At 41.4% G+C, this 26,657-nt stretch overlaps 1 protein-coding gene across 1 annotated transcript in view; it reads left to right on the top strand.

The window, feature by feature from the left end:
- LOC145404595 (kinase D-interacting substrate of 220 kDa B-like) overlaps positions 1-26,657 on the top strand; it is a 623,448-nt gene that overhangs the window by 42,863 nt on the left and 553,928 nt on the right. Inside the window, exon 2 of the mRNA XM_080276114.1 lies at positions 5,090-5,133. The gene's annotated coding sequence lies outside the window, so the exon portion shown is untranslated. The remainder of the gene's footprint in view (positions 1-5,089; positions 5,134-26,657) is intronic.

The following is a 26,657-nucleotide window of genomic DNA, read 5'->3' as shown; positions in this document are numbered from 1 at the left end:
ACTATTTTATACGATACTGGGTTAATTCGAAGCTGGGAAATGGTGAGTGGAAAGCATATGGCCATCTGTTCGGACGCCTTGTGGTCTGGTGGGTTTAGGTTCTCCAGTGGCTCTTACTGTACTATAGCCACGTCTCTGTTTGTTTGTCCTTCTCTGGCCCGTATTCTCGTGGGGTTAGGTTTCGTTGCACAGTCTCCTTAGCGATTTATTTTCCGTGTTGTACCTCAATATTTTCCTGTTTTATATCGCTGTCTTCTCAATATGGACATAGTTTACATTAACCCCTTCAATCTGGTGACGTCCTATTAAGTATACTCTGGCTGTTACAAGACGATTTTATTGAGCTGAAGAAGGACCGCGAATTCTAGAAGTCCTTTAATGCAGTATCTAAACCCCCAATGAAAAGAGTATCGTGAAGTGAATAAAATCGTCCGTAGGTGGCAAGAATAACATTAATTCCTATTCGGCGACGGTTATTTGATTTTACCCTCGTTACTATAGTTTCTTTACACTAACATGGCCTAAATTTTCATCCTTTTGCAACTTATTACAGTGGCCCAGTGGCTGAAAAGAACGATGCTTTGGCTCTACATTCTTTCCATGGCACTTCTTCATGACTAGCAGAAAATTCTAGTCTGCGTATTTTTAGAACTCAGCAGCATTCAAGATATAGACACAGCAGTTTTGTGCCACGTTAGAGGGAAGGCAGTATGACAGTTTTATTCCAACTTCTAGCAGACCTCTGAGTGTGAAGGGATTGATTAAGCCTATACGTAAATCCTACAATCCGAAAAAAAAAAGTATGTCGAGGTGAAAAAAAAAAAAATCGTTTGGGGCAGAAAGAATAAACTATAAAAAGCGCCATAGTAGTGAAAAGGTAAAAAAATAAAATAAAAATAAATCCTTTGCTAAGTGGATCAGTAACATGCAAGAAAAGTTTTCCTAATGCAGAAATAAGGTGGTAAGGAAAAGGTGCTGGGAAGCTTCGTTAAACGTTGAGAATTAGGGTTTGTGTCTATTTTATTTGTATTTATTTATTTTTATTGTCTGGCTTTCTTACTGTTTGTCCGTCCGTCTGTTGTTCTCAGTCTTTTTGTCAGAGAAGCTTGAACGTAAACCAATCCCCTCAATATTGTGACGTGTTATTTTTATTGGAGTCTAGCTGCCTCCAGACGATTGTATTCGGGTTAGGAAGAGTCTTAATTAATCCATATATTACTGGGGTTTCTTCTCTTTCGTGCTGAATTAGTCTGACGGTAGTGAGAATAAGATCAGCCAGACGTCATCGTAACGAAGTGGTGAATGGATCAACGTGAAACTTAGTACGGGTGTTCTCAATATGAATACGATCAGGTTCAGTTTTGTTTACTTATTTCCTGCAACCATATCAAAATTGGTGGCAGCAACAGTTAAACAGAAAATATATATAAGGTCATTTTGAGGGGAATCGTAGCCTTTATAACATTTCATGATTAAGCAGTGTAGTGGAGCCGTGCATGTAAACCTTTCACGACAGTACCAGTAGCCTAGTCAGTAACAGGAGCCTGCATTTGAAAAGTCAAGGTGTATGGGAAATTCTGTACTGTAGGCATTGAAAAGTAGACTAAACAGTTATTAAAGGGAATGCCTGATTGTGCAGAATGTCTGTTTTGTTTAGTGAAGTTGTAGATTGAGTATTCCAAATGGTCATCTTGATGTTGCCCTGATACTCCATTCTTTGTTCCTTTAATGAATTTTGTATTAATTATCCCATTTTTTTCGTAACTATATTAAAATTGGTACGTAATGGTGAAACCATAGATGTTAGGTTAGTTTCCCTTTTAGAGCGAATTTTCTTTTTAAGTGGTCTGTAAGAAAATGGACAATTTTAAAGGACGACTATTTAAAAATTATTTGTGCCCGCTATTTATCGAACATAAGGAGAGGATAACTGCAGTAGGCCGGTTGGCCCATGCTAGGCAGCTCCTAGAAGAGTAACTGAACTACTAGAATGAGATAAGAATAGCAAAGAAGAAGGCTCTCCCCCGCCCTCCAAACCCTCCAGCGGAAGCTGGCAGGAAAAAGTCAGAAAGAACACCACGCCGTATAGAAAAACTGGCGTGGACATTTTACAGGAAAGTGTGAAAGGAGAATAGAGACTATCATAGTGTAACCTGAAAAGAAATTGTTTTTGAATTAGTATTGGTTATAAGATTTTCTTTATTCTATATCCACCCCTTATTTGTCATATGCTTATCTAGCCTATGCTTGAAACTCTCAATGGAAGAGGCAGCAACTACTTTACTAGGTAGCTTATTCCATTCGTCTACTACTCTATTACCAAACCAATTTCTACCGATTTCCTTTCTGAAACGGAATTTTTCTAGTTTGAAACCATTATTTCTAGTTCTATCCTGTATGCTCACTTTAAGTACCTTGCTAATATCTCCCTTATTTATACCATTCATCCACTTAAACACCTCAATTAAGTCTCCCCTTACTCTACGCCTCTCTAGCGAATGCAGACTTAGTCTTTTCAGTCTGTCTTCGTATGACAGGTTCCGGACGTCATGTATCATTTTAGTCATTCTTCTCTGTACATTTTCTAACGAATTAATATCCATTTACCGACTTGGGGTATTACAGTGAGGAACGGTTATACACCTGCTGTTATTAGTTTAAGGCTTTCTGTGGTAATTATGTTCATGCCTTGTTGGAAAATTTTGTACCAAGATACCGGTATAGACCTTATCAGGAAAATTTATACGCCATCCAGCAGCTAAGCTTTGTAGCATTGATTATTTCATATCTTGTGCCGGATTTAAGCTTGACTGCATATGCCAGTGTCGTCGTATCCAGCAGAAACTGAAAGGACAGGACTGAGAATCATGATACGGTAATAGAGATTTTTGTTTTGTTTTTAATCGAGAATAAGAGATCAACGAAGATTCTTCTTTCTCCTCCCGTTGTCTTTATTGAGAAATATATATTTTAGTTAGCCCATGAATGGGAAATGATAGACATGAAGGTGACGGTAATTATCCGGTGATGCGAGAGATTGTATTAAGATGTGTTGTGTTGTTGCCTTTGCAGTGAGGCCGGGTTTAGGAGGTGTTGTGGCATAACTTTAAAATATACCCACCCCCCCTGTAATGCTATATTTCGTGTACCCTGAACTAGTGTATCATGATTATCATCTCGCTTCTTTTTCCCAGCCACAATTGGGATAATGAAGGTTGTAGAACATCGGCGCAGATTTGTCCTGACTACATGGAAGGATGGCTATGTATTCAGCCACCGGCCCACCGCACCGCCGTGGGTTGCGAGCTGATACACCTGCTCGTATATAAACTTTATAATAGTTGACAGAATGTCAGGACCACAAGAATAAGGAAAGTAACACAATTTGTTACAGCCAAATCTGGCACTAAAGCTTCGTGACACTGATGCTGGTAAGAAAGTTTGCCTAGTCGGAGCTGCTTAATTATTTGTGTAGTAATAATTTCTACGATTTCATTTTTTGTGCTCGTTAAATAACTGCATTTTCATGTGTTAAGTCTGTAAGTAGTCTGGAGGTTATTGTAGGCTTTATTTTGCATATTTTGTGGCATACTTGAATTGTAAGGGGTAATGATAACATAGGATATCACCAAGGCCGTCTTGATTTGAACACCCATCGATTTACTCTAGCGGGCACTCGTCCCCCCATCCCCCTAGAATCTACGACCATGGTGTGGAGAGAGAGAGAGAGAGAGAGAGAGAGAGAGAGAGAGAGAGAGAGAGAGCTAATCAACAGGGAGCCCAATTAAATGGGCCACAATCATTCACTAACCATTCAGGTCTCCGGAGTCCTGGCTCTGCTGTTTCAGCTGTATGTATTGTTGAAGAATAAGAATAAGATGAAGAGGAAAACTACCGAGTAGGGGTTTCCCTTTGGTAGAGCAGCCTAGTTAGAGCGGCCACCTTGTTTTAAGCAGGTCAGGGTTGCAGTCCGGCTGGGTGCAGGTGGAGACCATGTGTCTTGTAGTGTCAATCTCATAACCTACCCGTTGCAAGGGAATGAACCTGGTGGGGGTGACTTTCATACCTTCATGGTTTATTCATCTTAAACTGGAGATTTTCGTCCTTTGGCAGTTTATTTCTCGGAGCTCGTTGGCAGCGTAAGACAATACTTTGGGCCTGCCGTATATACATCCATTGCGTACTACTTTTTCCTGACGAGTATTACATTGTTCCAGGTTGTGATGCTGGTGAGGTGTAGCGTAAATCATCGTATAAAATGCCCATCTTGACGGGGCGGAGATCTTCGTCCCTTTTCAGTTTATTTCTCGGAGCTCAAGGGCAGCGTAAGGCATTATTTTAGCCCTGCTGCACCTTGATTATTATTATTACTATTTTTATGAGCATCCACCGTTATTAGCTTCTTGTTACAGGTCGGCTTTTAAGGTAGAGAGATGACAGTATGAAGCCAGGTTATATCTGAAGCCACCCGCTACAGTACCTTGATACGTACAGTCCATATATACTAAAAGAGGTGCTTGCAGTGTTGTGGAAAATCATCCGTCCGTAGCAAGAATTAGATTGAAAAAAAGAAAAGAAAGCTACTGGGAAGGGCAGCGGAAGGTACAGGAAACGCTTAGCTTGCACCTGTGTTCTATCACTGTTTCGTTTCCCTTGTCCTTGTGTGTCACAGACCTCAAAGTATTTCAAAACATCTTCTAACAATCTGTTGACAAGAATATCTAATAATGGCAGCTTTTCCTTATGTTAGTAAATAAGCCTCGAAATATAACGCATTTTTGTTTCAGAATTTTTTGCCTTTACCAGTGTCAGTAATTTTAGTGTTACATGACAAAATAATCGCCTTATATTCATATACCTTTTATTCAAATGAATTAAAATTCATGTGTAATCTTATATATATATATATATATATATATATATATATATATATATATATATATATATATGCGTGTGTGTATGTGTGTGTGTGTGTATGTGTGTGTGTGTGTGTGTGTGTGTGTGTGTGTGTGTGTGTGTGTGTGTGTGTGTGTGTGTATTCTGTGATAATTATGAATGCATTTTAATTTATCTGCACTTTTTTCTTCAGATTTCCTGGCGTGATCAGCAGCGAACACCTGCCTCGAACAACAGGTAAGGCAGACTGTGTACCTGTTGGGGAAAGCAGACTTAAGGTAAGACAGGCTCTTGAGAGACTGTTGGGGAGGCAGGCATAGGGTAACCCAGACTTTTGGATGAGGCAGGCATAAGGTAAGGCAGTTTGGTTGGGGGAGGCAGGAAATGCATGAATTAATGGGTAACTGTAGGAAAAGAATTATGGGGAAAGGCGGTTAACAGTGGAAAAAAAAAAACTAAGCAAGTAAGACAGTTGGAAAAAAAGATTTAAAATGAACGGCAATTCACAGTATTAAAAAAAAAAAAAAAAAGTAAGATAATTCGTAATAGAAATAAAACAAGAAGAAGTTGACAAGAGAAATGAAAGAATGTGACCAAGTAGGACAGATAAAATGTAAACCGGGTCGAGAGCAAGAAAAATAAAAAAATAGAAGTTAGTGAGCAGCAGTGTCCTCTGAGGTAGTTTCCCGTTATTTGGTAAACCCAGGACCCTTTGACTCAGATGACAGACGTGGTATTTTTCTCTGTTTGTTTCTTTTACTTTCTCTTTTCATTCTTTGTGGCTTCAGATTGCTATATTCAGTTTATAACAAAGACTTTTGGAACTGAACGACTCAGATGGCAACCCTCCTTAATCCGTTCACTACGAGAGGTCTGTACCAAATCGAGAAAATCTTCTGTAGATAGAAGAAACAAGAGAGAGAGAGAGAGAGAGAGAGAGAGGGTCACCTGATTGAAGGGTTTACCACTTTCAGTCCAAGGACATCTTTCTGAAGCCAAATATAATCGTCTGGTGTTGCCTGAACAAAATAAAAGGAGGACCATCTTGGGACTGGAAGCTTAATTTTTCAGCCCGATGATGTCTGTATAAAGCTAAATAGAAAAACAGTATGGGATAATCTTTTTCTTTTCTTTTTTAATGCAAGAAAGAATGAACCAAAGGCCTGGAGCCCGCAAGATTGATCCCTCCAAGAAAAAACAAAAACAAGATAATAGAGAGGTAGATTCAAGATCCGTTCATTTCGATATGCCTGGACACAGCGTTTGAAAGACTGGAGCTCATAGGCAGTAGGAAATACAGACGAAGGGAGACAGTTCCAGAGTTGACCTGTTGCATACATGAAGGACCGGGAGTAACTGTTAACTCTTGCATTAGAGAATTGGAAAGAAAAGGGATGAGAGTTTGTGGGTAGACGGGTGCTGCGCGCCCGACATGATACAGATGCAAGCAGTGCAAAAATATGTCTGCTCTTCCACTGCATCCACCTGCCTCATAGGACATGCTTATCACTTTCTTCCCTGACGTATGAAAGTGAAAAATGTCTGAGCCGAACAGCCTACCTAAGCCTCTGTCATCTGAAGATTATTTGCCAGCAGAGGAAAAGGAGAAGAGATGAAATATTGGGAAAACTTTTGTCCCCAGTTATACAAGGACAAGTGCCTCTCTGTAAATATTATATATACTAACGATATCTGGCATGGTGTCCTTAACATGTGTCCTCGCTCAGCCCAGCATAGATATAGATAGATAGATAGATAAACTTTTAGAAAAGACTTTTAGATAGATGAATCGATAGATGGATAGATGTTTCTTCGGTAGCGATATTTTTTTTTTTCTTTTTGGTTTATTTTCATTGTTCCCATTAGATCATTATAATACATTTAGTTTTTCCCCGATAGTTATAGTGGTTGTTTACTTTTCTTTTTTTAATTATTGCTAAAACAACAACAAAATGTCTAATCTAACCATTACCTAACCCAACGCGACCGTGACGTACCCTAACCAGACCTAACTTAACCAAACCTAACCTAACCTAAATCCTGCCTTAACAGAATCGTGACTTATAACTAAAATCATCTCAGTCATTCGTTAGCAAGTCATCAAATAATGTTAATATAAATTCTTAGGTAAATAAAGAAACGAAATGAGATGGGAAGAACACGAAATTGTAACACACACACACACACACACACACACACACACACACACACACACACACACACACACACACACACACACACACACACACACACACACACACACACACACACACACACACACACACACACACACACGTGCACGTAAAATCCACTTCGTTTTATCTCAGGAGAGGAAGGAAAATACAGAAAACAGGAAAACTTTATGTATTAACATTTTGTCATATTCATTTTTCAGTTAATAGGTAATGGGAAGATGTGAATGGTATACCGGTGTGTAATTTTAGTTGTTAGGATCTTAGTTATTTGTATTATAAATAAACGAAGCCCTTGAGGCGTGGTGGGTATTTCTGTGAGAGGTTACCGTCTCCGATGTAGTAAAATTCTGTGTAGGTGTGTGTGTGTGTGGGGGGGGGGATTTGTTGATGGCTATGTATGCACGTGAGTCTGTGTGTGCATGTATTTATGTATGCATATATCTGTATCAGTATATGCTCGTATACATACACTGCTATTTATGCATCAGGATTACGGAACAAAAACTTAAGAGTTGCTACCATCAACTTGTCAACGGTGAAGGCCAAGGAGCAGATAGTGTTCATGATGAAGGGGAGAAATTTTGACGTATTAGGAGTGTGTGAAACTAGAACAAAGCATGAAGGTCAGTGGAGAATTCACGAAGATTATGGCTACATTTTTAAAGGAAACGAAGAATTAAGACATGGAGTTGGTAAAAAAAAAAATGACATTTGAAATCAACCACCTGGCATCTGGTGAGAAATAAATAAGTATATATTCAAATAGTAAGCTTTATATAGTATGAATGCAAAGAGTCATTTATATATTTAATATCCATTTATTTATTTATTTGTGGTTCACCTACTGAATTATTCATTACCCATGGCTGCGATGCTCTGAGATGGTTCGTAGAAGTGACACTGCGCTCGTTTTGTGGTGTTGGTAATTCCCACTGTTTGGTCTGTGTGGCAAGATTATCACACCACAAGGGTGACATAATTTTTTATTAGATGAACTTCAGGCGCCCACCATCCACTCATGATATGTAGTACTACTGTATCATCGGCACTGAATGTCATGACAAAGGGTTTCTTGTGACCCAGAGAATAAGTTACTACGGTGGTAACCCGATACCAGTAAGTAAAATGGAATTCTAGTGGTCTTGTGGTTAAGGGCCATCCATGTGGGTGTGGCCCATAGTCGCTTTCATCTGTGGCCTGAAAGTGTTGTTATTGTTGTTTTCGTAAGTACGTGTAGTGTAATTCAGGGGTCACCCGGTGCTCACTGTTGCCTTAAGTGTCTGAACCAGATAGCCTAACCCCGGGCCCCTACGTAACTGATGGGGCATTAAAACACTGGATGATAGGTAGATTTGTATATATACAGGATGACCCGGAATTTGATATACGGTACTAACTGTAGGCGGCTATTCTTGGGCGAGTTTTGAATAAAAATGCGATATCAACCTAGGCCCAGTTCGCAGCCTTTACAGAGCTACAATTACTGATGACATTTTGGGCGAAATGGTCTCCTTCAAAATTCACTCAAAAAGTTTTCAGTAACTAGCTCTGTAGAGGTTGAGAGTTGGACTCGTATTATAACAATTTTTACCCCAGATCCATCCTAGAATCATCTCTCAAAGTTAATATTATATATATATATATATATATATATATATATATATATATATATATATATATATATATATACAGTATACCGTATATAATTTGTTTGTGTATGTGTGTGTGTGTGTGTGTGTGTGTGTGTGTACGGGCTTACCAGAGGAGTGTTACTCTTGTCACGTGCCCCACTCAGTTTCCTGTCAGCATGGTGTGGTCCGGTATCGTGCTAGTATATAAGCAGGGCAAGGACTGAAGGTACACCAGTCCGGCATTCCGAAGTAAATACTGTTATTTAGCGGTGATGGCGAGTGCTTATAAGACGTTAGTGGAGGAGGAGGTGGCGAAAGATGAGAAGTTTGAAATCGGCCAAGGAGAGGGAAGGAGAGGAAGTGGAGAATGGAGAAGTGGAATCGATGTAAGAAGAGGTAGAGGGGAGTTGAGGAAAAGTGGAGTGGAGGTAAGGAGAGGACGCGGTGAAAGGAGAAGTGGAATGGAGGGGAGGAAGAGTGATGGGGAAGAGGCGGGAGAGGAGGGGAGGAGAAGTGGACCCCAGAGATGGAAAGGAAGTGAGGAGGACACTGAAGTGGAAGACAGAGTTCTAGAGGAAGGATGCTTGGAAGAGGTGGTGTGTAGTAACGTGGGGGGAAGAAGGTGGAGGTCTCTTGAAAAACTGGGAAAGAGAGGAGGATATTTAGATGAAACTGAGACGAAACTTGGACGAGGAGAAGCCAAGGTGGAAGTGACTGGGAAAGGAGAAATTGTTAAGGAAATGAGAAGTAAGGGAGAGTATACTGAAGATATTGAAATGAAACGAAGACGAAGAGAAGGCATGATAGAAGTGGCTGGATGGACAGGAGGTATTACGGAAATGGGAAATAAGAGAGATGATGTTGAAGAAATTGAGATGACACCAAGAGAAGAAGAAACCTCGGAGGGAACTGGGAGTACAGAAAGTTTAGAGGAAGAAAGGAAGCCTAGCGGACCAAAAGCAGTGGAGAGCAGGTGGAAGGTGGAAATAAAAGGAAGACGTGCATTGCCCCCCCTTCAAATCCCCCTCTCCGCTTCCACTGTGACACTACTAACCCCTGTCCTGTCCCCCGACTCCCTCTCCAACTCCCCCTTCTCCGATTTCGCGTGCCCTCCCTCTGACGTGCCCCGCCGCTGCTCGTCCCTCCCGACCTCCCCCGAAATGCCCCGCCGTCAGAAGAAGCGTGAAAAGGTCAAGGAATTTGGCAACTTGATTCAGCACAAATTTAAGGTAAGCTGAAGCCCTCTGCGTAATTCTAGGTCCCCTCTCTAGTATTAACTCTCTAATTCCTTCAAATTCCTGTGGGTTTACTAATACATAGGTCTACTGATATATCTCTGTGAAGAATGGGTCATAAGATCCACCCCAAATTTGAGGTTGTTCATAGGCCTTACTTGTGTTTCGTATTTCTGTTTTTACGGGTTATTTATGAAGAAGGCGTACTGATTTATCATGGGGGGAGGCTTCAGTTTGTTGTGTGTGTGCGTGTGTGTGTGTGTGTGTGTGTGTGTGTGAGAGAGAGAGAGAGAGAGAGATCCCCTTTCTGTAACTGTAATTTGCCTTGTTGTAGTCCCCCCTATTCCTGTATGTGTGGTATGTACACAAGTATGTTCTGATATATCATTGGGGAACTGGGTCACAGGATCCACCATGTTTAATCCTTTCACTCTGATGACTTACTTTATTCTTACTATCTCCAGACGATATTAATCATCTCAGGACAGACTTTTTGAACAGGGGTGTGTTAAAAGTAGTCCTCAAAATTGCATTCCACTGCGAGAGGTCATCCCTAAATTGAAGAAAATAATTTCGTGGTAGGTTGATCAAAATTAAATACGTCATCAGGCTGAAGGGGTCCAGGTTAGCGCAAACCCCCTTTCTGTTACTGTAAGTAATGGGTATTGCTGGTGCCGCTGTTGTTGTTACCAGCCGCGATAGCGAAACTGGTGTTGTTTTCGGTTTGTCAGTGTGTCTGTGTGTCGATTAGCACGGTATCTCAGCAGCCACTGAAGATATCATCACAAAATTTTACAGGTGTGCAGTAGGGATGAAAATTTCCTACGAGTTGGAAATTGCTGAAAGTAGGTCAAGGTCTGTGGATCTGTTACCACGATAACTTCGCAGCCGCTCTGGATATCATCACAAAATTTTACAGGTGTGTAGTAGGGATGAAGATCTACGAGCTCGAAATTGGTGAAAGTAGGTCAAGGTCAAGGTAATTTCGAGCCGCGCTAGATATGTATCGGCTCGTGACTGGTGCGTTTTCCCCCTCGGGGGGGCCTCTAGTTGTTTTTGTTCTTGTTGGCGGTGGTGGTGATGCCCCAGGTTCATCTTGACGCGAAGCCAGTGGACGTCAGACTAAAATCCTTTCGGAGGATAAAGAAGGTTTTGAGCAGCGTATGTACTGTACAACCAGGCAGCAGAGTCGCTCGGTTATATAAGTGTTGCCACATGAAGGCGTCCCTCACCAGCACCCTTTCCCATGATAAAATCCATAAGCGAGGAAATGGTATTCTGCGAATTAAGTAGCTGACAGTGATTTCTCGTATTGTATTTACAGGCATTCTTGCTAAACCTGTGTTTCAGTCCGGAGGTGTAAGATACCATTTTTTTTTCTTCCCTTACGACATTGCTCTGAAGTAATGAAGTTATTGCATGCTCTTACTTGGACGTATTTCCTTCGCTTCATTATTATTATTATTATTTTTATTATTATTATTATTATTGACAGTTTATGTTTGCTGGTCTCTGGCAGTTTTATTTAGCTTAGGTTGAAGGGGTAATGATATGTAGCCATTAGTAACACCTTCGCTACCAGGATGCTCTCTTAAAGTAATCTGAATCAGACAGTCAGAGAGGAGTAATGGAGAATAAATACGTCATGGTGAAATGCATAGAGAGTAACGAAGTTCTTGAATGCCCTGACATAATCTTAAGAGAGTGATGAAGAGGGAGGGGGGAAGGTGCAGGAAGGTGAGGAGGTGGTAGAGGGGAAAGAAGAAAGAAAGAGAGAGAGAGAGAGAGAGAGAGAGAGAGAGAGAGAGAGAGAGAGAGAGGCTGGTACTTGGATCTTGCTGTTTCCACTCCAAACAGGCTTTCTCCACCTTGCCCTCGTAGCTCATACCACACGTTAATAAGTAAACTAGACCGAGATTCACAAGTAGACCTAGAACCAAGTAGGATTTGTTTATGGAGGAAGTACAGTAGAGATGGAAGGATTCTGCAGTCTCATTTCTTGTCCTTTATGCGTCAACAAATTCTGGTCACGAAAGGATGGTGAATTTGTTTGTGAATCCCCTGCTGCGAATGGTCGTCTTAAAATTTGTCACTGGTTGGGTGTGTGTGGATTGCATTCTAATTATAACCTTTTTACTCTAACTTGACCCGGGTTTTTGTCCTTTTGCAGCTTATTTCACATAGCTCAGTGGCAGAAAAAGACAGTACCACGCTTCTAGCATTCTTTTCGTAACAACTCCTCGTGGCTAGCATCATATTCCACTGTTAATCTCTGCTACAGTTCAACATTCGAGATAGTAAGATGGCAGTTTTAGACCAAGTTAAAGTGAGTATAGTTAGTTTCTGGTGTCAAATTGGTTGTAAGAGATGATTTGTCGTCCTGCTAATCAGTGGACTTACACCGAACCTATCAAAGAGCTGTCATTCATTGTAAAACCCGTGCTTGGCTGAACTCCCCGCTTAAGGTGTGGCCGATGAAGAGAGATGTGATGGTATTATTGCGCATAGGTCAGGCTGGCAGGTCTTGCTGTGAGGCGCTGACCCGGCCCGACCCCACCACCCATCAATGAAAGGTCAGGGAGGGCGTTATTTATAAACTTTCTTGATCCTTTGCTTTTGAGAGAGAGAGAGAGAGAGAGAGGAGAGAGAGAGAGAGAGAGAGAGAGAGAGAGAGAGAGAGAGAGAGAGAGAGAGAGAGAGAGAGAGAGAGAGTGTGTGTGTGTGTGTGTGTGTGTGTTCGCATTTATCTTGACTCGTACAGCTAACAAACACTTAAAAAAAAAAAAAGAAGAAGAAGGAAACAGTAGCTACCCGGAAACGTAAAAAAGAAGCGATGAATCAGTCTTATTTCTGATTTTCTTTCTGATTTTGTCGCTGTTGTTAAGATTTGTTTCTCGTACGAACTGGCTAACCTGTCACCCCTTCCCCCCGATGACGTGCCTTGTGATTTATCCTTGCTATCTCCGGACGATTTGCTTCACATTTTTTCATACCACCACCACCACCACCACTGCTACTACTACTACTACTACTGCGACTACTGTTATTATTATTATTATTATTATTATTGTTATTATTATTATTATTATTATTATTATTATTATTATTATTATTATTATTATGCAGGAAATGAATAGCTTACAGAAAGGAAGAACAAATACAGAAGGAAAAAATCGTAGGTAAAACCATAACCCTTTCACATCCGCATTCCCTTCTTAAGTTGAATACAATCGTCTGAAGATATCAAGAATAAATTAAATACGCCACCAGATTGAAGGGGTTAAAGCAGAAGAAATTACTGATGTGAATAAAATCGTCTGTTAGTAGTTAGAATAAAACAGATTGCATTTCGTACGTGGTTAGATCATACACTTCTTTCACTCCATCTTGGCTTAAACCTGTCATCCCTCCGTCTTGAATCCTGAGTTGTAGCACGAGATTAGCACTGGAATGTAATGCTAGTCACGAAAATGTGCCATGGAAAGAATGTAGAGCTGTAGTGTCGTTATTTTCTGCCACCGAGCTACTTGGAATTAGCTGCAAAATGACAAAACTCAGGGCCAAGTTGAGGTGAAGAGGGTATAGTTAAGTCCCTGGAACCCTTAGAAAACGAGGACCTAAGGCAGATATAATGACTGTTTGTTGGCTAATCATAATAAAATACTCTTGGCTAATACTTCTTGTGTGGTGAAAGGGTTAAGATCCTTTGTGAATATGGATCTAGTGGCCGTTGTCTCGTTAGAATAGGAAGCTTTCTTAACACCTCTTCCTCAGCGATTTGTTGCTCACACTGCATTTGATTATATTATATGTCTGTTACATATTTCTTTTCGGTATATAAATGGTTTGTAAAAGTTAATGTACGTGAATATTTCCTCAGCTTTGGAGGCGTTCTTAACGCCTCTTCCTTAGCAACTTATTCTGGACACTACATATGATTGTTCATTAGTATGCCCTATATCTCCTTTCAAAGTAGAAGCTGTTTACAAAAATAGCATTGATTATAAACATACCATATCCAAATAACTAAATAAATAAGGAAACTGGCAAGGAAGAGGTGCTAGGGAGAGAGTACATATTTAAGAGAGAGTAAGTTTGACTCCGTGTGAAGGGGGGGGGAGGGGGAGGCAGCAACAGCAAGACTCAAGGGACCTGTTGTTGTTGTTGTGCCATGAGGGAATTGATTGAGTTACTCCTTAAAGGTCGCTGGATGGAGCAGTTTTCTTTAATTCCATCGGTATATAGAGATTTCACAGTTATTTCTCTTTCATACCATCATTGTATAGAGGTTTTACAGGTAGTTTTCTTATACATCTTTGTTAAATAGAAATCCCACATGCAGTTTTTTGACATTCCTTCGTTATATAGACATTTCCAAGGCAGCCTCTTATTTTCCAGCTTTATATAGAACTTCCTCAGATTATTTTTCCAATCTTCCTTCGTTATAAAACAATTCCGCATTTATAAGCTGCTTTCATCATATTTTGGCGTATGTGAGAGCAAGATCTGTCATCATTTATTACAAAAAGTGCAATTGGATATTTTCTGATCTCTCTGTAATGGGGTTGTTTCAAATCTGAGTGCAGTCATATAGAGGTCCGAGAGGAAAAAAGAAAACGAGAGGACAAAAGAAAACGAGAGGAAAAAACAATATAACCAACCAATTAACCAGCTAATAAAGTTACAGTATCATTGAGGCAACTAGGGTGACATTTTTCCTTTCTGCTTCCTGTTGACGATTTCATTAAGCTTACCAAGAGCTTCCCACACTGAAGAGGTTAATGGAAGGTATATCTAATCTCACTGGTTCGAAAAATCCCTCCTAATGAGAATGAAATTGTTGGGTAATAGTAGGAATATGATTGTGTACAGCGTATCATTGTATTGAAGAAGTTAGGTATCTGTCTTAATCTGTCTGTCAGTCGATCTATCAATCTGTAAATATCTCTTGGCTTGTCTGTCTTTCTGTCACTCTGTCTCTCTACTTATCTGTAACTTGTCTATCCCATACGTCTGTCTACCTTTATTAGTCAGATCAGTCAGTCAGTTTGTCTATCTGTCTGTATCTCTGTCTATCTGTTTGTCTGTGTATATCTCTGTCTATCTGTTTATCTTTCTACCACTGTTCACTGCACTTCACCTGAGTCATAGCAGCTGATGAACTGTTGAGTTTGTTTTTATCCCCGCTAGCTTTAGTGGAGCGAGGTCAGCTTTCGCACTTGTTTATTTGTTTGGCTGGCTGACTGTCCCTGGCTCGCATTCTCCTGGAGTGAGAAAGCTTACTAACACCTCTTCCTTAGCGATTTATTTTGCTTGTTACACCTTACTAATCTGCTGTATCCTGTTTATTCCTTTGTTTTATCGACACGGACAGCCTGTGATAAAAATAGTTATTAAAATGACACATACTGAAATAAACTGGGAAGGAAATGGTGTTAGGGAGCCCCCTTAACCGACGAGAATAGGGATTTAATAAACAGAAGAGGAAGGCAAGGTGTATAATAAGGAAAACAAATTGCTTAGGAAGAGGTGTTAAGGGACGAGATTACGGGTCTCTGTCTGTTTACGAAGAACACTAAGGTAATGGGCTGATCGTAGTGACAAAATGTGTGTGTGTGTGTGTGTGTGTGTGTGTGTGTGTGTGTGTGTGTATTTTCATGCTGGCCCAAAATATAAAATGATTAGGTTTAATCCCTTCAGCCCGATGACGATTTTTCTAGTTTCTCATTGCCGCTTCCAGGCGATTTTATTCAACTTAGGATCTCTAGCAGTGGACGGGTAGATGGGAGCCGTATCGAACATCTCTAGGTCGAAATGCCACCTCTAATCTAGTGCAAAAAGCCACTCCTAATCTAGTGCAAAAAGCCACTCCTAATCTAGTGCAAAAAGCCACTCCTAATCTAGTGCGAAAAGCCTCTCCTAATCTTGTGCGTAAAGCCACTCCTAATCTAGTGCGCAAAGCCTCTCCTAATCTAGTGCGCAAAGCCTCTCCTAATCTAGTGCGCAAAGCCTCTCCTAATCTAGTGCAACAAGTCTCTCCTAATCTAGTGCGCAAAGCCTCTCCTAATCTAGTGCGCAAAGCCTCTCCAGATCTAGTGCGTAAAGCCTCTCCTAATCTAGTGCGCAAAGCCTCTTCTAATCTGATGCATAAAGCCTCTCCTAATCTTGTGCGCAAAGCCACTCCTAATCTAGTGCGAAAAGCCAATCCTAATCTAGTGCGAAAAGTCTCTCCTAATCTTGTGCGCAAAGCCACTCCTAATTTTGTGCGCAAAGCCAATCCTAATCTAGTGCGAAAAGCCACTCCTCATCTTGTGCGCAAAGCCTCTCCTGATGTGGTTTATAAGCGATTTATTTTGCTTATTACACCATACTGCCCTTGCCTGTGCTGTATAAATCCTTCAGACATCGTTATACTCTGCATAAATAAAAAACAATATTAGCCGTCCTTATCCGAAACTAAATCGCTAAGAAAGAGATGTTTGGAAGCTTCTTTAGCTGCCGAGAATAGGAGCCAGCGATTCTTTAACATCTCCAGTCTGATTACGTATTTTTTTAAAACTGAATCTTTCTTAATGCATATTTTTGTACTTGATTCTTGCTTAATACATGTTTTTCCACTTGATTCTTGCTTAATACGCATTTTCCACTTGATTCCTGCTTATATGTATTTTTTCACTTGATTCTTGCTTAGTACATACAGTATTCTCCCTGATTCTTGCTTAATGCACATTCTTCCACGTGATTCTTATGTGATACATATTCTTCCTCGTGATTCTTGCTTAATCCATATTTTTCCTCGTGATTCATGCGTAATACATATATTTCCACGTGATTCTTGCGTAATACATATTCTTCCTCATGATTCTTGCTTAATACATATTCTTCCTCGTGATTCTTGCGTGATACATATTCTTCCTCGTGATTCTTGCTTAATACATATTCTTCCTTGTGATTCTTGCTTAATACATATTCTTCCTCGTGATTCTTGCTTAATACATATTCTTCCTCATGATTCTTGCTTAATACATATTCCTCGTGATTCTTGGTTAATACATATTTTTCCACCACACTGCTGTTTCGTTGACCAAGAGCTGAGAAATGTCGTAGCCTGTAGGGGCCAGGTTAATTACAGTACACAAGGTTGGGAGTCAGAGTACGGCAGTTTTATGGATAGCCTGTAATTTGAGTACTGTGTGATTAACCTAACTGCCAATTAAGGGAACTACTGCCCATTAGTTGTAAGTGGTTCAGTGTATCTGCCCTCCTTAACTGCTGCTGTCTCCTGCCCTGCCTTCGCCCTCCCCGCTCCCTAACCTCCACCTTTCTCATGTCAACCCCAGCCTCGCATCTATTCAACCCTCTTCGACTTAGCCCTCACCACATCCCTTACCTCCCACCCAGTCCTCCCCCATCCTAACCCTCATCCCGCTCCTGCCATATTCTGCCCTCATCTCCCCCCCGCCCCCCCAGCACCACTAGCACTCATCCTGTTTTCTCTCCAGCCCATGTCAACTCAGCCTTCATCCTTCTTCTCCCCAGCTGGCCCAATTCATCCCTCACCTCATCCTTCCCTAACCCACCCTAACCCCTCTCCTCCTTAACCCAACCCTCACCCCTCTCCTGCAGAACCCATCCCACTCCTCTCTCCTCGCTATCCCAACCCCCACCTCACCCTTCCCCTCACCTCTCCCGTCCCCGTTTCGTGGCCAGTTATCTTTTCCCTTTTCCCAAGTCGTGCTCGGCCTTTCAACCTTTACGTAAGATTAAGTACATTTCCATCACCTTTCACACCGGCGGCTTCCACGTCAAGATTCCACACCACCATGATTGCAGGAGCTTGCTTGGGACGAGAGGTGGTGGTCGAGTGGATAGAGTAATGAGCTGTGGTTCATAAGGTCGCGGGTTCAAGTCTTGAGTGTTGCAGGGAACAGGTTGAGAAATTGGTATCATTAAGAGCTTTCACAGGCGTAATATAAGACCCCACCTGTTTGTCATCTACACCCATGCTGGTACTTTCACACCTAATCGTGAATGTGATAGCCGTAGCATGGTGGGTATTGGTGCTCAAGTGGTGACGTGTAAAGATTGATGGGGTCCGTTTCTCAATTCGTAAGGTTCGTCTTGGGAATATGCATACTATTTTATCGTATGTCCCAGAATAGGCTATGCAAAAGTGAATCGTCATCGTCATCATCATCATCAAGGCTTATTCCCACTAAAATTATCTGGTTCCAAAAAATGAAAAACACGGTGTGAAAGAACAGTTAGATAGCTAATGCATATGACTAAATAGGAGTACAAAGATAAAACTGATAGTCGTTTGGATGATGATGTAAATTTGGCTCAGTGAGGGTACGTGCGTGTGTAGGAAATTAGTTGTTTTTGGCGCCATCGTAGCTCATAATATCTTCGTCTCTTTCTGTTATTTTTCCTTGTTTTCTTCCACGTTTTTTTTTTCTCATCTTCCCTCTTCCTCTTTTCTTCTTTTTATCTTGTTCATCATTTTGTCTGTTTGTGTTCGTTTTTATTTCTAGCAGTTTGTTTGCTTTCTCTTCGAAATTCTCGTCCAAATCTCTGTTCCTAACGTCAGCATTTTTCCATCCTTCTTCCTTATGATTTCTTCTCTTTGCTGATCTTCCTCATTCTGCCTCACTTATGTTATTTCTTCTTTCTCCTAGCCTCCCCCCTCCCCCCCTCTCTCTCTCTTTACATACATACATACATACAATCATCTCGGGTCTTCTCCTTTTTCTCCTCTCTTCTCTTCAGCTCACGGATCTCTTCTATTTTTCTTTTCTCGTCTCTTCCCTTCTTTTCTTTTCTTCCCTTCCTCCTCCTCTCCCTGCTCGTTATCTTTGCCTTGCAGTAGTACATCAAGCCGTGGTATCTCTTTAGTAACATGTACACCTGCCCAGCATCTGTCACCTGCTTAGCACCGTTCACGCCCCGCTGCGCCGCTGACTGGCACGTGCGGGGGAGGAGGGAAGGGGAAAGGAGGGGGTGTGAGGATGGGTGGGGAAAGATGGAGGACGTTGGAACAGGAAGGGGTGGAGGAGATAACAGGAACACTGTATATAATGAGAGAGAGAGAGAGAGAGAGAGAGAGAGAGAGAGAGAGAGAGAGAGAGAGAGAGATACCTTTCTTTGCATGCAGATAAAGTAGAACGTGTGTACCTACAGTGCATTTCCACCTCCATATACTCGTATATACATCAGCAGCAGCCATCTGAAGTCTGATGATGAACAAAGGTCTCATTATTCTGTATGACTCGTGACTCGTGGTACTGCCTTTCTCTGCCATGTTACTCCTACACATCAGTACCTCTCATCTTCCATCTCAACTCTGCCGCTGAACAAAGGCCTCCTCATTCTCTGTCATGTTACTTCTGCATCCTGGTCTCTTGTCTCCTCCCATCTAGACCTGTTTTGCTTACCGTTTTGGGGGTTCCAGTCAGTTAGCCTTTTGCTTCGTCTGTTTCCTCCTCTCTCTTCATGTCCAGCCCATATCAGTTTCTGCATCTTGTCTCTTTTAATATACCGGTATTTCATGTTGGTTTATTTTCTTACCAGTGTTGCTCTCCACAGTCTCAGTATTTAGCAATTCCCAAGTTCCAACACTATCTCTGTATTGCTGTTAGTGCAGTCCTTTGCTCACCAGGTATTCCTCATAAACTTCACGATTTTCCATGTTTCCGATCAGTAGGTCATAACTGGGAGAGTGAACAAACAGCGTTTCATGATGTTCTGGATCCATCTTTACCACAATCTTTCCACCGACATGTGATGTGTTTTATATTTCTTTTTATCATCAGTATGTGTGTGTGTGTGTGTGTGTGTGTGTGTGTGTGTGTGTGTGTGTGTATGTGTGTATGTATGTAAGCTTAATGAATTAAACGAGGAGGTTCAGAAAAAAAGGAGGAGGAGGAAGTTGGAGGCGAAAGGAGGAGTAAAGAGAAAAGGCGATAAACATGGACCAGGTATGAGTGACAGGTGTTCGAGGAGGTGAAGATGAGAGTAGTTATAGGTAAGAGGTTGGCAGGTAGGGAGGGAGGAAACCTTAGAGGTGCCAGGATGGGAAGGTTGAGGTAGGTTAGAGAGGGAGAGAGAGATGGGGGGGAGGGAATCAGTGAGTAAAGGAGTTAGGTATGTGTGAGTGAATTATAAGGAGCATATGAAGATAAGTGAGGGTGTTGCCTGCAGTGTGTTAGGAGTAATAGCTGAGTTGTGAATGAGTTGAGTGAGGTTGTTGGGTGTAATGGAGGGCCAGTGTGTGAGGGATGCTGTGCCGCTGAATTAGTGAAAAAGGCGGAATTAGGTATTACTGATGAATAAAAGACACTGCATGTGAATAGATGAAACAGGGGAGTGATTGAAAGAGTGAGTTTTTGAGTCAGGTGTTAGTGAGTGAAGTAAGGTGTGAGACAGTTGTAAATGAAATGGGACTTGTGTGAGTGAGTAAAGCAGGGAGGTAGGTGTAAACGTAAAGATGAGGACAGATTTGATGTATCGCTTAGCCGTTGTGCTCATCTCGGCATCTTAGGGCAGATTATTCGCCCACATCATCATGCAGGTTGCCACCGTTCCCTTCCCTGAGTGTTACCCTAGATACCCATTTAACATACTAACCTACAGAGGATAGATGGACACTTGAGTCGAGTTACACCAGTTGCCCGAATCAGAACTTGAACCCTGGCAATAACGGGCTGGCGGCGGTAGATGTGAATGAGTACAACGAGGCAGCTGTGAATGAGGGAAGGAAGTAGGTATGGGCATGTAAATGAGACAGGTATGAATACAAGAAAGGTAAGAGTGAGTGAGTGAAAGGAGAAAAATGGAGTGAGTACGGGAGGCTGATGCGAATGAGTACGTAAAGTAGATGGTAATGAAACTGAGACAGGCTTCAATGAATTAAACAGGTGTGAATGAAAGAGTGAGCCTAGTGTGTGATTGAATGGTAGAAGGCAGTGTGTGTGTGTGTGTGTGTGTGTGTGTGTGTGTGTGTGTGTGTGTGTGTGTGTGTGTGTGTGTTTGGCAGGTAATGATAAAAGAGTGAGACAGGTGTGAGTGGGCGTGTTAGGTGTATGTGAGTGAAGGGGACAGGTGCGTGTGTGATAGTAAATGAAGGCGACAGGTGTGGTGTGTAGATTAGCCTGCTAAGGGTGACTCAACAACCACACCCTTATACCTGATCACTTTCACTCTTACTCACTCCTTCACTCTCTCCTTCACTCCTCTTCAACTCTCGCTCACCGTCCACTCTCCCTTTCAGTCTCACTCATCATTCAGCCACTTTTACTTTCCCTTTCACCCACATTTTCACTCCATTTTATTCTCACTTCCCCCTTTCACTTCTTCACTCTCTTTCACCCAGTTCTTTCTCTCTCTCACCCCATTCACTCATCAGTACTTCACTCTTTCTTTCTCCCTCTTTATTCTCTCTTCCTCTCATCCCTCCCGCACTCTCCTTTTTACTCATTCCTTCATTCTCACTCCTCGTCCATTAGGTATCATTTTTGCTTTCCATTTCACGCATCACTTTCACTTTCCTTTTCTCTCACTCCTCGTACATTCTCCTTTACGCTCTCCTTTTTATTACCGTCCCTTTCACTCGCAGTCCTTTATTTAATCTCCCCTTCAGTCTCAGTCCCTCATTCCTTTACTCTCAGTCATTCTCCCTCACTGCCACTCCTCTCTCATTACTCATATTACTCTTACCATCATTCTTCCTTTCATTCAGATTAGTAGTGATGCAGAAGATATGATACGGTTGACCCTCATGCTCTCTCTTAAAGGAAAAGATTTACGACTGTATTATTAAAGGGCGAAGGCGCATGCAACCCCACCCATTACTAGTGGCCATTTAAGGAACAACGACTTTAAATGTGGTTAGCCTGCATGTCACTTTAAAGAGCAATGTCGGTCGCGTGTTAAGCAAACCAAACACACATTACTTTCTTCGAGGGGGTTTCACAAATGATTATCTGATTGGGGGAGCGTTCGTACACCTTCTGACTTTTAACATTACGAGCATTAGAAGCAAACTGATCGGATGTATTAGATTTTCGAAGGGATTTAACCCGTTTATTGTGAGGGGTCCTTCCTGAGCTTTAGAGAATGGTATGGTGGTAGCGGGAATTTAAAGGGAGGTTCAGCATGGTAAAAGGGTTGACTGAGGTTGTTTTTAATGTTGTTTTTTAAGGCCTCCATTGAGAGAAATCCTTGTAGGTGTATTATATCGTCCGGAGGCACTCAACATTAAATAAGAAAAAAGTCATCATACTAAATTAATAACGTAGAAACAGAGATATCCTGCGTAATATTTTCACAGGTATCCAGAGGGTATGACATCCATCCATCCATCCATCCATCCATCCATCTATATATACATACTGTACATCTTTCCATTCGTACATACACACATAAATCCATAATATGTCATTTGTATTTTATTCTTGCTGGTACTGGGCGATTTTATTCAGCCTCAGACAGCACCGGGAATGTAAATGGGTTAATAAAGGCGGCTACCGTATACCTAACCCCTCCAGTTCGAAAAATGTGTCCATAGGTAGATAAAATCGTCTGGAAATAAAATATAGAGATTATGTTTTCGGGCTTAGGTGATTGACCTAGAGGCAAATAGCTGTTTACGTTGTGTGTGTGTGTGTGTGTGTGTGTGTGTGTGTGTGTGTGTGTGTGTGTGTGTGTGTTTAAAATTTTCTTCCATAATTTGTTGTTCGTTGCTTGACTGTTAATACTTTAAGCAGAAGTAACTGGTAAGATCAGTATTTGGTAATCGTTTGCATAATATAGCCTTGTCTTTTGTACGTAAATTGAAGCACAATATCCAAGACCGAGGGATGATTCACTATACTGATAATGCAGATGGCGTTGACCCTTGCCACTAATGCAGGTCAACACTTTATAGTCTATATTTCGCTCAACTTGATTTGGCGAAATTGGCAGAGATTTTCTTCCTTTGTTAGCTTATTTCCCGTAGCTCAGTTATAGAAAATGGCATACGGTACTGCAGCTCAGCATCCTTTCCCTAGCACTTATTCGTGACTATAGCAGTGAATTCGTGTTACAGTATATTTTACAAGATAGTGCGATGGTAGTTTTAAGCCACGTTAAAGAGAGCAGCGTATCAGCATAGTAAAAGTTAAATCTGTAGGCTAGTGTCAAAAAAAAAAATAATAAGTTTGTAAGATAAGATTTGTTCCTTGATGTGTGATATCATTATGACTGTTGGCTGGATTTTATTTATTTATTTATTTTTTTACTGATGAGGTCTGTCGTCTCGTTGGAATTGGAAAGTCTGTGTGGTCTGTCCCACTTTGACGTATGCGCTCTGCTCCGTCATACTTTTTGCACTCCTGTTTGCACACAGTCTCCCTCTCTCTCTCTCTCTCTCTCTCTCTCTCTCTCTCCATCATTTTCTTATTCCACTCTTTAATTTACCACACATCGCAAAACTAACACCAACATTTTATTTTCTCCGAGCTCAAGATGGTAATAAAATATGAAGCAAGAAAATAATTAGTAACTGAGCCGGGCCGGAGTGATTTGTGGAGTGGCGGAAGGTAGTTAAGATGTGGATAATGGTGGTGTTAAATTAGTCAGGCCTGCTATCACATTTTCTTTACGTTCACGTTTTCTTTTCGTCTCCCCCTCTCTCAGTCTTTTTCACTGGTTGCTTTTTCACCCAAACATGCTTTCTTTAATTTATCTTTTTCCTCACTCCGTTTCATTCTTTTTATCTCTCACTCTTTCCCTTTCATAACCCTGTCACTCATTCTTTCTTACCTTACTCACGTCCACTAATAGCTAATCATTTCTTCTCTCTTCCATTCACTTCTCCATTCATACTTATTCTTACGTTCACCCTCTCCCCTCCTCCCCCCTCCCACCCCCTCTCATTTCCACCCCATCTCCCCCTCTTGCTTGCTCTCACCTTCCCCCCCCCTTTCATAATTTTCATTCACTTTCTTCCCTCATTTATACTCGCACCACTATCATCATTCATTCCTGCCCTGCTCTCTCTCTCTCTCTCTCTCTCTCTCTCTCTCTCTCTCTCTCTCTCTCTCTCTCTCTCTCTCTCTCTCTCTCTCTCTCAGTGGGTGTTAGCAATGCAACTGAAGCATGCACAGTAGCTTTACGCAACTCAGCATTTGCATACACGATGTTTTAACACACACACACACACACACACACACACACACACACACACACACACACACACACACACACACACACACACACACACACACACACACACACACCTGGGTAAAAACTGGCCTACTTATGATCAGAGGCGAGGTCAGATATGTGAGGGAAAGAGAGAGAGAGAGAGAGAGAGAGAGAGAGAGCGAGAGAGAGAGAGAGAGAGAGAGAGAGAGAGAGAGAGAGAGAGAGAGAGAGAATGAAAAAAAGAAAGGAGGGAGAAATGGAGAGGGGGAATAAAAAGGTTGAAAGGAAGGAGAAAAGGAGTGAGGAAGGAAGAAGAAAAGAAAACTAAGAAGAGAAACAGGGAGTAAGAGAAAATGGAGGGAGGATGGGTGGGTGAGGAAAAAGAATTATAGACAGAATGGAAGGGAGGCTGAGAAGGGAGAGATAGGGGGAAGAAGGAAATAAGGGAGGAAAGAGTGAGGGAGGGCGCTGCTAGAAAAGACCTCATCGGAGTGAAGGGGTAAGATCAACATCACGGGAGAGTAAGAGAAAAGGAAATGAGGAACAGGGGAAGAAGAGAATTGGAGAAGGGAAAGTGGAGGGAGCGAATGGGGAGAGTGAGAGAAGGGGAAGGGAGAAAGGAGGACCAATGATGGGGAGGGAAGGGGAAGGTTGAGAGGGAGAGAAGGGGGAAAGGATAGTAAAGGGATGGGGAGAGCAAAAGGGGATTAAATTGAATGGGGAGAGGGAGAGGGGAGGGAGAGGAGAAGTAGAAGAAAGAGGAGGAGGAAAGGGAAGGGGAGAGAGGGAGAGGAGGAGAAGGAGAGTAAAAATGAGGGAGGGTAGAGAGAGGGACTGCTATTAATCTTATCAGCTGTCTGCACGTGCGTCGATATTTGTCCATCATCATCATCATCATCATCATCATCATCATCATCACCACTCCCTAAGGCTGTAGATGGCATGAGGGGGAGTGGCTTGGAGTGACTGGAGGAGGGAGGAGTGGTTGTTAAGCCATGAGGAATGGTTTTATCATGGCTACCGTGGATAAACTCTGGGATTGGAGATAGACGAATAGAGAGAGAGAATCTAAATTTTCCAAGCTACTTCCTACCCTCTCTCTTATTGCCACTCCTTTTTTCACCCAATTCCATACTCGAGAAACACCTCCATTAAGTACGGATCACTGCATTTCAACACTCTCTTAAAAAAAAAACAAGAAAAACAAAATCAACCTTCGTAAAAGGGATTTTCTCTTATTCTGTGCTCTTATAACTTCTAGCCATTGGAGTATCATCTCTCTCTCTCTCTCTCTCTCTCTCTCTCACACACACACACACACACACACACACACACACACACACACACACACACACACACACACACACACACACACACACACACACACACACACACACACACGGAAAGGGAATGGAAAGAGAGCCTGATTTATCCCCTTTAGCACCAGAGATCTACTCTGCTGGTGAATCGTGTATCTTAAAAAAATAGAATATAATACAAATGAATAAAATAAAGTGATTGTGCTGACGTGGTCCAAAGTAGGTGTAGCAACAGGAGAACCATTTAGTGCACAGGTGGGTCAAGTGCTCATAGATGGTGGAAGGGAGTGGAATCAACTGTGGTTAACCTTCTGTGCCTCAGGGTTTCTGTGTCCTTAATAAAATCGTTTGTCCTAAGCTGGAATGAAATGCAAAGACCTTACTCTCTAGCAAAACTTTATATATATATATACATACACAGTATATATGTATGTATGTAGGCTATATTAGCTATATATACTGTATGTTATATATATTGTATGTATGTATACCGGTGTATATTAAACATTGCGTAATACGTTTCTCTTAGCATAGTAAGGGGAAAACGTTGGTAGCTAACGCATAGCATACTGCAAAGTAGAAATTGGCAGGTGAAGAGATAAGTACAATAACGTAATGGGAGGAAGAGAACCAGGTGGGAGACAATGAGCAGGACTTGAAGCCAGGTAACTCCACATTTCCTCTTCAGTACGAGATATTTTTCCTGTCCTGAATGAAGTCGTGTGGAGGCAGGGAGAGTAAAGGGAACTGATGTACTCGGGCTGAAGGGATCAAGAGGTAATAGTGGCAGGAAGGGATATCATTGGGGAAATAGGGTTCAAAAATGGGTAGTTTGTGTTCTTGTAAGGAGAAAAAAATGTTCCTGCGACCTTGAAATGGTGGAAGCACGGTATCTTGTGGACACGGGAGATATTTAGTATGAGGCACTATTTTGTCATATAATAATAATAATAATAATTATTATTATTATTATTATTATTATTTTTATTATTATTATGATGATGATTATTATTATTATTTTCAGTAGTAGTAGTATATGTTGTAGTAGTAGTAGTACTGGTATTTTTTATAATTGTCTTTCCATCTCTTTTTATTATTAGTATTATAGTAGTAGCAGAAGCAGCACCGGTATTATTATTATTATTATTATTATTATTATTATTTTTATCATCATCATACAAGAAAACAGCATTT

Source organism: Coenobita brevimanus, chromosome 64 (genome assembly GCF_032717465.1).
Source record: "Coenobita brevimanus isolate Jiangsu-jjx chromosome 64, ASM3271746v2, whole genome shotgun sequence".
NCBI classification, from domain to species: Eukaryota; Metazoa; Arthropoda; class Malacostraca; order Decapoda; family Coenobitidae; genus Coenobita; species Coenobita brevimanus.
Note: the sequence above shows the minus strand (reverse complement) of the source record. Positions and strands in the feature narration are given on the sequence as shown.